Source organism: Staurois parvus, unplaced genomic scaffold (genome assembly GCF_062004578.1).
Source record: "Staurois parvus isolate SC_StPar_1 unplaced genomic scaffold, SC_StPar_1.0 ptg000564l, whole genome shotgun sequence".
NCBI classification, from domain to species: Eukaryota; Metazoa; Chordata; class Amphibia; order Anura; family Ranidae; genus Staurois; species Staurois parvus.
This window is the reverse complement of record NW_028318360.1, coordinates 6,697,943-6,711,795: the sequence shown is the minus strand read 5'-3', so window position 1 is coordinate 6,711,795 and position 13,853 is coordinate 6,697,943.

Sequence of the window (13,853 nt, the reverse complement as noted above, 5' to 3'; positions counted from 1 at the left end):
TTGACCCATTGAAGTGTGGGCACAGCCTGACTGCATGGGAAAACTTTTTTTGGCCAGATTTGGACTTTAAAGCACTAAAGATTGATAGAGAATCTTCAGCATCCCACTTTCAGAAGGATCAAATGAATAGTCCCCCACTAAGCACTGTGGTATGGCTGCTACTGTGTCCTGTCTTGACATAGGGGCCAGCAGATCTAACAACAGGATGCAAAGGGGAAGAGAGCATCTGACAGATCCAGTACTGGTGGATACCAATTTTTTTAAAATAGGCTTTAGTTCTTAATTATCACAGCTCGGAGGTGGGACAGGTAAGTAATAAGTCTTTTCTTTACAAGGAGACCTTTTTTTTAAAGTTTTTATAACATTGACAGAGTCCCTTTAAAGTGCTTTTGATATTCTGAAAAAACAATATGCTGTAAAGTAGGGAAGGTAGGGAAGATACCTTTTTTAATATGTATGAAGATTATATAGGGGGAGATTTACTAATACTAAAGGACTCAGAATCTGGTGCAGTTGTGCATGGTAGTCAATCAGCTTCTAACTTCAGCTTGTTTAGTTAAAGTGGTTGTAAACCTCAGAAATGAAATATGAACAAAGCATATCCCTCTATAGTGTGCACGTGTTTCAATTAGAAGCACTAAGTCTCATTTCTGTCTGATGACTCTTTCCTCTTCTATCAGCATGAATCACTTATAACAAGTTTTTCTGACACCAAGAGAAAAAAAGAGGACAGGGGAGATCCAGCTGATTGACAGCCTCAGTTCTGTTCCTGTGAGCTGGGTGAAAGGGGGGGGGGGGTCCTTCCCTCTAATCAGCTACCAGAGCTCCCCTGCAGTGTGTAATTTCAACTCCCTTCTCTTTTTTCTGACAGCTCAGCTTTATAAATTCTTTGAACGGATGTAGAGAAGAGAAGTCAGCAGGTAAACAGGTACAACGTATGTAGGAGGATTTGTTTAATCTCTGTGTATCACTGTGGCCAGTCACTTCACTGGGTATATGTAAGGTTTTACAACCAATTTATACTTTCAAAATAAAACCTGGAAGCTAATTGATTTCTATTCAGAGCTGCAGCAGATTTTGCACTCTCCAGTTTTAGTACTACAACCCCAAAGTGTATTTTTAAAGAGTGATTTTAAGCTCCACTTCTTTACCATACTTAGAATCCATGGCATAATGCTCTGCCCACTTTGTATATCATCTTTAAGGAAGCAAGGATTAAGAAGAGTTTCAGTGATGTTCTGAGGTGGAAAATGACAGTTGAGTAGGTCACGACTATTGCTGGTCACACAATTTACTGTCATCCTTCAGTTCAATAGCAATATTTTATCTCTCTTTTTGCTTCTTGAAATAGTCCTACACACATATTTTTTTGTGTCACGCTATTGTTATTTATTAAATAGAAATGAAATATCTCTTTAATGCTTAGTGTAATTATCTGAGTTCGCCTTGATCTTAGATTGTAAGCTCTAAGGAGCAGGGCCCTCTGATTCCTCTTGTACCAAATTGTATTGTACCTGTAATGTCTGCCTTCATTTTGTAAATCGGTGCGCAAACTGTTGGCGCAATATAAATCCTGTATAATAATAATAATATTAGCCTCTCGAAATCCCCTGCACTGCAGCACTCTCACTGGGAGAGTGAAGAGCAGCATTGAGAGCCAATCAGGGGTCCTGTATACATGTATATGATGGGAGGAATGTGAGTGGTGCCTCATTAATATGCTGCTACATTTTGTTGTACAATCAGCAGACTGGAGATATGTTCTTGACCTTTCTTTGCTAATGCTGTAATAAGTAAGGGACTGGCTGTGATATCTGGCAGGGGTACCTGGATCACAAGACTGGCAGATATCACAGAATTAAAAATCCTTTAGATGATAAATGTTTCCACACCTGTACTTGAACTGATTGTTCAGCAGCCTGACTAGAGTTCATCTTTAATATTCCATTTAAAAATTAGGTATCCCATACTGTTGCGAAAACACAAAATACCAATGTCACCAAAAGTTCTCTGTGCCCAATACAATTCTGTAGTCTATAGGCATTTTATATATTGGCCAACTGATATTTCATCTGATCTAATCTGATCTGTTTGGAAAATGATTGGATTGGATGATAGCCGAAAACTCTAACATACTGAAATTAAAGCAATATTAAACCCAAAGCTAAAAATGAAACCTCTAGGTAAGCTCTCTCTAATTGTATTTAACAGTGTATGTTCCAGGGTTGGTTCCTCCACAGATGAGGGTAAAACCACAATGGACAGAGTTGCCAAAATGTACAGAGGTGCATGGAGTATGGTTTTTATACCTATGGACAATAGTATGTCACTGAGACCTCTGACCTCTGTTGTTTAACCTTCCTAGCAGTAATCCCGAGTGTGACACGAGGTTAATTTTCAGTACCAAAAGAGGTAACCCCGAGCCACACTTGGGATTACACTGTAGTCTTTGTCCTGCGATCCTCCAATCCTTACCTTGTCCTGCGATCCCCCAATGTCCTCCCGCTGTGTCCTCCGGCCATGTCCTCGGGCCGATGACGGCATCTGTCTTCCGGGTTCCCTTCCCTGCAAGCGTTGTAATGCAGGGGGGTGGAACCAACAGGAGATTCAAAAAAGTAAAAATATGACATACACTCAATACAATACATTGTAATCTGTTAGGATTACATTACTGTATCAAACCATTTCACCTAAATTTTGTCCCAAGTGCTTTGTCCTGTGCCCTGCCTGCACTTTTACCGTTCTTTCTGCCTGGAAACATGAAAATGTCCATGGCATCCAAAAAGCGTCCCTTTAGGTCAAAAGCGGTTTTAGACCAGCTAGAAAACAGCAATAGTAAATTAGAATCACTTGCAGAATTGAGCGATAATGATTCGTGGGGAAATTCGTCATCAAACACTGAAAGTGACGACAGCGACGATTGCTCAGCGATGTGCAAACTTATTTATTTATTTCAGGTACTTATATAGTGCCGTCAATTTACACAGCGCTTTACATATACACCGTGTTCCAAATTATTATGCAAATGATATTTTTTTAATTTACCTAAATAATTGCTGTAAAGAACAGTCAGCATAATTCTCATGTTATCAACTATTAAGAGTACAATAAACATTTTATTGAACAAACCTCCTAATGATAACAGGATTTTTTTAAAAATAAAAAACTTAGAATGCACTGTTCCAAATTATTGCGCACAGTAAGTTTCAAAACCCTTTATAGGTTGTAAAGAACTGAAAATTGTCATTTGTTGTGTTTGCAGCATATTTACTGAAATCAAAAGCTATTTCAGTCAAACGTTTAACAACATTTTAACTTTGTAAACATTATAACAGGTCACGTTACATTGTAACATAGGACCCCTTATTTGATAGCAGCTTCACAAGTCCTGCATCCATTGAACTTGTGAGTTTTTGGACAGTTTCTGCTTGAATTTGTTTGCAAGATGTCAGAATAGCCTCCCAGAGCTGCTGTTTGGATGTAAACTGCCTCTCACCCTCATAGATCTTTTGCTTGAGGATGCTCCAAAGGTTCTCAATAGGATTGAGGTCAGGGGAGGATGGAGGCCACACCATGACTTTCTCTCCTTTTATCCCCATAGCAGCCATTGATGCAGATGTATTGGTTATTGGTGGCCGAATAGAAGGTTTATGCACAGTTGCAAGACTCTAGAGGACTCTACACCTTGATGTCCGTGGGACTCCAGAGGCACCAGCAGCTTCAAATATCTGTTTGCTGCTATGTAATGGTATTTTAGCAGCTGCTCTCTTGATCCAATGCATGGATCTGGCAGAAATCTTCCTCAATGTGCCTTTATCTGCACAAACCCGTCTGTGCTCTGAATCAGCCACAAATCTCTTAATAATGCGATGATCACGCTTAAGTTTTTGTGAAATATCTAATGTTTTCATACCTCGTCCAAGGCATTGAACTATTTCACTCTTTTCGGCAGCAGAGAGATCCTTTTTCTTCCCCATATTGCTTGAAAATGGTGCTCTGCTTAATAATGTGGAACGCCCTCCTTTAGTAGTTTTTCCTTAAATTGGGCTCACATGCCAATCTAATTATCACAGGTGTCCGAGATTGTTTTCAGTGATCAAAAGAGCCCTGACACACAATGCCATCCATGAGTTTAACTGAAAAACAAAATATTTAATCTTTGTGACACTTAAATAGAATTTGCATAATAATTTGGAACAGGCTGTATATTGTACATTCACATCAGTCCCTAACCCTCAAGGGGCATACAATCTAAAGTCCCTACTTTACATTCATACATACACATACTAGGGCCAATTTAGACAGGATCCAATTAGCCTACCAGCATGTCTTTGGAGTGTGGGAGGAAACCGGAGTACCCGGAGGAAACCCACGCAGGCACAGAGGGAACATGCAAACTCCAAGCAGGTGGTACCGTGGTTGGGATTCGAACCACTGACCCAAAGTACTGCCAGGCGGAAGTGCTAACCATTTAGCCACTGTGCTGCCCATATATGTGGTGCTCTATTCCAAATTTCAGTGTTTTGGTTTGATTACATTATTGAATTAAATGTATTATTATTATATTTTTATATTTTATAATTATTTATTATATTATAATTTATAATTTGGTGTTGCAAACTTTATCATACCCGGGATGTTTACTAGACTCTTGTTTGGACAGATTTAACCTCCCTAGTGGTATGATTATTTCAGATTTTTGGTGCTGAAAGCGGTACCATTTTTTTGCATGGAAATATGTATTTTTTTTATTGTAGGCTGTAATTTTTAGGAAAAACTCACTGAAATCTGTCCGAACAAGAGTCTAGTAAACATCCCGGGTAGGATAAAATTTGAAACACAAAATCATAAATTATAATTTAATAAATAATCATAAAAATAATATAAAAATAATAAAAAATTTAATTCAATAATATAATCAAACCAAAAACACTGAAATGTGAAATAGAGCGCCAAGTTCGCACATTGCTGAGCTCAGTCGCAAAATCGTTTTCAGTTTCTGATGACGAATTTCCCCACGAATCATTATCACTCAATTCTGTAAGTGGTTCTGATTTACTATCGCTGTTCTCTAGCTGATCTAAACCGCTTTTGACCTAAAGGGACACTTTTTGGACGCCATGGACATTTCTCAGTTTCCAGGCAGAAAGAACAGACAAAATGCAGGCAGGGCACAGGACAAAGCACTAGGGACAATATGTATGTGAAATAGGTTGAAACAGCAATGTTTTACTGTGTAAAATGAAAAAAAAAAAAAAGACTTTTTTTAAAATTTTTAAATTTCCCGCCACCGCCGGCGGCGGCGCCCGTACGTCCCGACGTCACAGGGACAGGACACAGAAGCCGGATGCCGGCATCGGCCGGAGGAGATGGCCGGGGACGCTGCAGGGGACACATCGTGGGAGCGCAGGGTAAGGTAAGTGAAGAACACATGCCGGAGCAGCGCCGCATGGTATTCCCGAGTGTAGCTCGGGGTTACCGCTTTTGGTACTGAAATGTTACCCCGAGCTACACTCGGGAATACCGCCAAGGAGGTTAAGTGAGTTATTCCTAAGAATTACAGGCCTACAATATAAAACAACAAATTTCCATGCAAAACAATGTACCGCTTTGACATTCAAAAATAGTGGCATAAGTAGACCACCAGGGAGGTTAAAAGATTACTATTTCTCTTTGTTAATTACCTAAACACTAATACTTATATATATATATACAGGGAGCTGGACAAAAAAATGGAAACAATACATGAATTGCAGGTGTGAAAATTATGACATGTTTCACGTGGAGCCCGGGTTCTCATATATGCAGTGCGGTACATCGCATGTGATTAGCACAGGAACCGCACAGCATTCCTGTGCAAATCAGATGCAAATTGTGTGCGGTGCGATTGGAGTCATACATTATGAATGGCTCTAATCGCACCGCACCTGCACCAAAAAGGTGCAAGACCCTTTTTTTGGTCCGCACTAGAATCGGATCACATGGGTATTCACACCTCTGCAATCCGATTCTGCACATTGCACCGCGTTTTTCAGACTGATTTCGGGGTGTTGTTAACACACACATCCACAGTGGTTCACATGAACGGGGTGCAATTCTGATGCGGTGCGGAATTCGCACAGAAAACACTGCGAATTCCGCACAGGATCAGTGTGAACCCAGGCTAAAAGCGGAAGTGATGTAACATTATTTTACTTGCGCTGTGTGATGAGACACCCAGCTAACAGGTGGGAAGCCTCACTTTCATCATTCACTGCATGCGCTGCTAGTAATATGGATTCATGTCAGAGCTTACTGAGCTTCAAAGAGGGCAAATTGTTGGTGCCCGGTGATTGAAGTTGCCATTGAAGTTGCCAATAGTTGAATAATTTACAGGATGTTTCTAAGAAAAGTTAAAAAAAAAATCTTTATTATATTGCCCTTGACAATAGTTACCATAGGCGTGTGCACAGGGTGAGCTGGATATGCCTGAGTACACCCTAATCACCGGTGAAGATTCCCTCTTTCCTCAATCCCTTTCTCTGTCTCAAAAATGAGACATCAGGGGGTTTATTTACTAAAGCTGGAGAGTCCAAAATCAGACTCCCTTCTGCATAGAAATCAATCAGCTTCTAACCTCAGCTTGTTCAATGAAGCTTTGGCAATGAAACCTGGAAGCTGATTGGTTTCTATGCAGAAGGGAGTCTGATTTTGGACTCTCCAGCTTTAGTAAATAAACCCCCAGGTGTCTGTTTAAGTCCAACAAGGCTCCTAAAAAATTGTAAAAAAATAATAAAAAATAATATTGTATAAAATAAAATAATAAAATCCTACTGACACCGTCCACTGCCCTACAGACACCATTATCTGGCCTACTGACACTGCCTACTGCCCTACTGACACCAATCTCTGGGCTACTGACACCATCCACTTCCCCACTGACAACAATTTCTGGCCTAACACTGTTCACTGCTCTACTGGCACCATCCTCTGAAGTACTGACAAAGTCCACAGTCCTACTGACACTTTCCACTGCTCTACTGACTGACACCGTCCACTGTCCACTGACACATCCACTGACTGCTCTTTTGATAGCATCCACTGCCCCACTGACAATGTCCATGTATTAATACATTTTAAAAGTATGTGTCTGTGTATTTTATATATATACTGTATACACCCACACACACACGAGCGCGCGTTTACAGTATTTGTAGACTGACACTGTCCCATAAACACAGTAGTTCCCTTGGAGAATCAATGTTATTTATTGTCATTTGCAATACTACTTTCCACATACCCCAACGCTGTCGCATTTGATAGTATACATATATAGATGATAATATATATAGGTTATACGTATATAGAAATTACTTTGAATTGATACACAATTATGCATATACTTGTTTATTATTTATAACAATACAAAACATTTACAACGGCTAAGCCATATAAATGCTGTATAGCTTTGATCCCACTGTCTGACGTCAATACATCTTGATATTCGCAAACTGGGATAATTTTGGTGTAACAAGAGTTTTGTCAGTATTGCTGTGATCTGTTGCTGGATTTGCAGATGGTAAAGTATAACTAAAAGCAAAACGTTTTTTAGTTTTGGATTGAGTGCAGACAGATTAGAAAACCTATTGGGATTTTTATTCATGTCTGTGCCACCATTAGGGAGATTTACACTCTAAATGTGTCCTGTTTACCATTATCATTGAAAGTGAAAGTAAAAAAAATCCCTCTTTTGGGGTCGTCCTCAGAAAAGTAATAGAGGGGAAACCTTCCAATGGGGATACTAGTTCTGGTGACCTGGGGGTCCCTAAGGAATTCCCTTCATTTGCAGGGATTTCCTCTTTCTTTCTGTTTGGCAGGAAATAAAGGGAAACCTCTGCAATGAGACACAGATGGCGAAAAAAAAATTTGACAGGGGTTATAACCCTCTCTTGCGCTGTCCAAAATGAAACAAAAAGTTTTGCCTATAGTTCTACTTTAAGCAACACCTACTGCACTGTACGGCTAAAGTTTGTGGTCATCCATCTATCACACTTACATAGTCTTGATTCCGAAACCATGGGCATTAAATACAGAATTGAACCCCAGGCTGTAGCAGCCTCCAGTCTTCTGAGAAGGTTTTCCATAAGGCTGATGAGAAGATCTGGCTTGCAGTCAGCATTCTAATTCTTCTCAAAGGTTTTTAGTAGGGTTGAGGTCAGGGTTCCCTGTAAGCCACTTGAGTTCCTCCACACCAAACTCTTCCAACCATGTCTTTATGAAGATGGCTTTGTGCACAGGGATGACAGTCATGCTAGAACAGAAAAAGGCCTTCTCCAAAATGTAGCCATAATGTTGGAAGTGCCCAGTAGTCTAAAATGTCTTTGTATACTATATCATTAACAGGATCCTACATACTTTTGTCCATATAGTCTAGCAGTGATGGCCAGGTGATGTAGTGTATTTAAGCCAGTCACAAACAGGGCCATAAGGCTATGTGAGAATCTAATTTCAGGTGATAACTTCTAATGGTGACTTTGGATGGATTTATCCTCACCTCAGGTCTTTTCAACTACATCTAAGAGGCACTCCGATCATGCTCCTGGGAGGTGGGGCTTAGTGCAGGGGGCAGAATTTATCATGGAAATTTGGGAAGCAGTTTTAGAGCTACAAGATTATTTACACTATTTAGGAATTCTACTCAGATGAACAAGGTGGATGAACTGGACTTTTATATTTTGTAACTATGTAAAATACAATGTTAAAACATTACTTGTGGAAAAGACTTTCTGTCGGTAAATTGAAACGTGACAACAGATTTTGAATTACTAGTGTTGTATTTATAAAACAAGAGGGTTCTATGAACACTGGTGTCTTCATGTGTACTGTATATTATTAATATAGATGAACAGATACATGTTTCTTAGAAAAGAGTATATTATTTTTGCTAAACATAGTAGTTCATAGGCTGCAGAATACTACGGTGTCCTTGGATTTTTTTGTGCAGCTTATTTTTAATGAGTATATTTAGAAGAAAATGGATATCTCAGGCTTTCACAGTATTCCTACATCCTGGCTTTCTGTATTTGTACAAATAGACTCCAAAGAAAGTTTCATTCTTCACAAAAACCCAGTTAAATTGAATGTACTGTCATTTCATTTTGTTGTTTTAAGTATTATATTTGTACTTTTTTGGAGTTTGCATATACAATTCATTATAGAACTTTTGTATTATAAAGGAAAATGATGATTTGTTATATATATAGGTCTTATTTTGCACTAACCTATTATGTTAGCCCAGCTAATATTAATTTCTTAACTTATGGTGGGATAGTTTTGTAAATGGTATTAATTGATCTTGTAACCTTTTACCTGTAGACATACAGACAAAAGTAAAACACCAGTATAACATTCATGCTGTATTGGTAGAAATGGATTTCTGAAGGTTCTCAGTTTAAATAAAGATGTAATGTCCTACAAAGTGTAAAGCTAGACATATTGGTAAAATGCAGGCACCAGCTACCTGTGTTAATTCTTGTGTGCCTTGGAAGGAACCTGGATCCCAGGTTCAGACTTTTATCCAAAATGACACTGGGCATCATCCTTCACTAGTGCTAAACACTAACCGCTTATCAGTCCAGTGCAAGATCTTCTACTGGGACAATGAAGACCTGGCACTGGAATGTTAAATAAGTGTATGTCCATTTATACAGAAAGTAGCAAGGATAACAAATGTTTAAGGTACCCATATGATATCATATATATAAAATCAATCAACATTTTTAGTCTCACATTAAAACTAATTAAAACTTCATTGCTCACAATAATAGCTATACAGTATGTACTACCTAGGGTTATATCCCTCCAGCACCCATTAGCCATCTTGCTGTTGATACATTCTCTCAGATAGTCATAAGATTCAGCATAACACTAGTATAGATTTAAAATATGCGGCGGTGGAATGAGCTATCCCAACATGTAATTTCACTTATTCAGTAGTGTAGTTAGGGTTACTTCCACAATAAACATAATTATCGCAAGGCTTTATAAATAAATTTTTCACTGTTATCATAATTTTCACACTATATTCATTAGATACGTTTATGGCTGTAATCGGTATTGAAGTATAGTCACTAAAAATACCTCTTGGGGTGAGCATTGGGGTACCAGAAGAGAGAAAACTTAATGCTTGTGGTCTGCCACAGGTTCACGTGGGTTCTGATGAAATAGTAAATCAGTCAATGTACATTATGCACTGTATCCCCCAGCGCCACAGTTATCTACAATACATATTCTGATCTTAGATTACTATACTTCAAGACAACTGATCAATTGGGATTCCAGTCTGTCCTCCAATGGTTTGCTATTGAACATGGTTCAACTGACTAACCATGAACTGTGAAGGGTAAACCAACCATGCAAATATTATCTGTATCTTCTATAATGACCCAAGTATACTATATAGCAAATAGTGTTATGGTTGTCTTAGTCCGACCTTCAAAAGGGATGGATAATACTCCAACTCCTCTCATATATATTTAGTACCCTCCATTACACAAAACTGGGAAATGTCGAATTACATCAAATGCCATATCTAGAAATTAACCATTGATATATACGGTATATATCTAGTGACATTGGGGTTGATTTACTAAAGACAAATATACTCTGCAAGTCCAGAGCTTAGTAAATTCGGTAAAACTCTGCTGAGTTAAATCACCCAGTCATGTGCAAGCAAAATGCATTTTATAAAATTTTCCTTGCACCTGATTGGGTATTCTTTGCAAAGTGAAGCCTTACCCATAGACATTTACTAAGAAAAAAGAATGCACAGTCTATTTACCTTTAGTAAATCCACCACAATGTGTGTATGTGCTGGTTTTGGCTTGGGTACAGCAGGGGAGTTTTTAGTTTTACTTAGTTAACAACTATATTATAGTGAAATATACATATTATAGTGAAACTCAAGAACCCCTCTCCCCAATTTGTGTGTACTCTTTACAAAAGCTGACTCTCTAAGGGAAACAGTTTAACGCTCTCCATACCTACTTCCTCTGTCCCAGAACTAGAAAAGCTAGGCTGCTTAGACCACTCAGGAGCCTACTGGGATGTAGCATGACCAGAGTAGTCCAGAAGGACCTCTCTTTTGCTTTGGTTAGATAGATCACTAAACACAGTAGTTGAGTTTTCATAAAGAGGCTCTCAGCTACATTTTCCCTGTGCAGAATACCAACACAGGCATCATGGGCATGCTCAGAAGAGGAGAAAAAACAGCACATGAGGAAGTCAAATGTTTGATTTTTCTGTTAGTGGGAGTTTTCCTGTTGTAAGGAGGCACAAAAAATACGTGTTATAGCATTGTATTTTTTAGTAATTAAAATAAAATCAGTGTTTATCTACCAACAAGTTTGCTTTGCTAAATAGAAGTTTATATTTGTATAACGCTCTATGTTCAACTCTTCTGCTTAGCATAGTCCCCTCTATACAATCACCCCATCCCCTTCCCAGAGGTCTGTGCTAACCTCCATGCACTGTTGCTCCTGCAGTACGGGTATGTCCCATTCATGTCTATGGGGCCTTAGTGCGCAGGCCTTAGTGTCTGGCACTAGATTTTTACTGACTAGGCTGCAAACAGTACAGGAGGCAAGGAAGAGGTAAGTACAGACCCGCGGTGGAGGGACACGGCAGATTGTATTGTGAAGATTAAGGAAGGTGGCTGGGGAGGTTTTTTTTGTAAGCATGATCTTGTACTTTAAAGTGATAATAAACCCTTACATAAGCCCTTACATAAGCCCACTAAAGTGGCTAGCCGCAGGTGACACACAGTGATTAAGTAAATCCTCCTACATAAGTTGCTCCTTCGTAGCTTTCCAAAATATTATAGATGGTCTTTCTTAGCTGCCATGGGGTGGGGATCTGAAGTTACACTTTGTACAACACAGAGCACAAAGCTGTGTGTAACCTGAGACCTGAGTGGAGAAAAGGACACCCCCCCCCCCCCCACATGGCCTCAGTGAGAAACATGCACATCTGAGGCTGTCCATTATCTGTTGTGTGCTTGGGGGGGGGGGGGCAACTCTAAGGATTGCCTAGTGTCTAGAAGAACTGTCAGAAGTGATTCATGAAGTTAGCAGGAAAGACAGGATCCACACTTGGTGCCATGGGCTAAGCCTAGTACACACCATTTGTTCACTTTTTATTTCAGAGGTTTACAACCACTTTAAGGACAGAGTCTCAAGTTTTTTGGTCCCCACAGACTTCAATAGGAGCTCCTGAAAAGCAACTAAAAATTAAATTTTTTCAAAATTTCTTACCTCTTTTTTCATATTAGCTTTCCATTTGATAAAACAAAACTCCTAAAAATTGCAGGTGCAAGTGTACATAAATGAACAATCCAACAATACTTGATGAAGCTCAAGTGAGAACTTAGACCAAGATATTAAAAACTAAATACCGTATGTTTTGGCTCTTGGTGGGAACATATGAGTTTTATCTTTAGGAAACCATTCCTGTATACACAATGGACCTTGTGTTGTCTATCTGTATGTTAGTGCTATGAAATGGCTTTGCTTTCTTACAGCCACCAGTCATCAAGATTAAAGATTACAAATGTCTTTGCAGGACAGGTTTGAATCTGATCAATGGCTGCCGGAAAATAAAAGTGATTTTTGTACAATTTGTGAACAGCAAAGTTTAAAATATATGCTCTCATCAAGAGCCCGTAGAAGCACCAGGGAATAATATTTAATAAATATTGCTTGCAAAGTTGATTAATTACCTATTCTGTTTTACACAGTGGAATTAATTAGACAGGAGGAATTGGCTTGTAAATTGTTCCCAATGCTTAAAAAAACACTACATTTTAGGTAGTTGTCAGAACAGAAATATGATATCTGTCATTGCTGACTTGGTTTAAAACAGAATACCAGGGAAGGAGAGTTTTAGTGGCTTGGGGAAATTCACCTTTAAGAGAACCTGTCACTTTGACCTTTTTGAGCCCTACTCAGCTTAACTACCGAGTAAGTCACTAACCTTAAATAAGAAGGCAGATTAGGAAAGTCACTGTTAGGCCAGAACTCCTAATCTGTACACTTGTTTAGCCCAGTAAATCAATGTATTGAGGCAACAGAATCCGCATTAAAGCCAGGCAACAAACACTTCAGTGCTTCAGTGAGAGCACTATTTTGTGATGAACACATCATCCAAATATGTTAAATTGACATTGACATGTACACATGATTGGAACCAGGGGCGGACTGACCATTTGTAAACTCGGCACTGCCTGAGGACCTGGGGTCAGTAGGGGGCCCCATAAGATGCCCCTGGTACCTTTTTCATAGACTTTTTTGAGTTTGGGCAAGGACACAGGGGCCTCATGATCCCCTATTGCCCGGGGGCACCACGAGTTTGCAGTCCACCCCTGATTGGAACATAAAGTGACTGAGAGTTTTTTAAAAAAAAATGCCTTATTATTAACAGTAATAAATAAGGACCTCATTTAAGTAAGTGTCTATAAGAACTGTTTGTAATACTACCATTTAGAATCAACAAGAATTTCCATATTATGTATACAAATAATGAAAAGAATCCTAATGACTGCAATGGTCTATGTACGTTGTGGAAAGGAAAGTCTGGTGCCTTTTTCTTTACTAGAAATTTTCACTATATGTTATATTTTTGTGCTAAATTGTGCACACGTTTTTTCTAACATTTTTATTTTCCACAAATATGAAAGAAATAAGAAATAAAAAAACAGGAAATAAACTATTAAACTAAATAAAAAGTATGAAAAAAGTCAAGGAGGTGGTAAGTCACAATCTATCATTTTGCATATGTTGTAAAAGTTGTAGCAGAACAGTTCTGGGAAACTTGTAGAA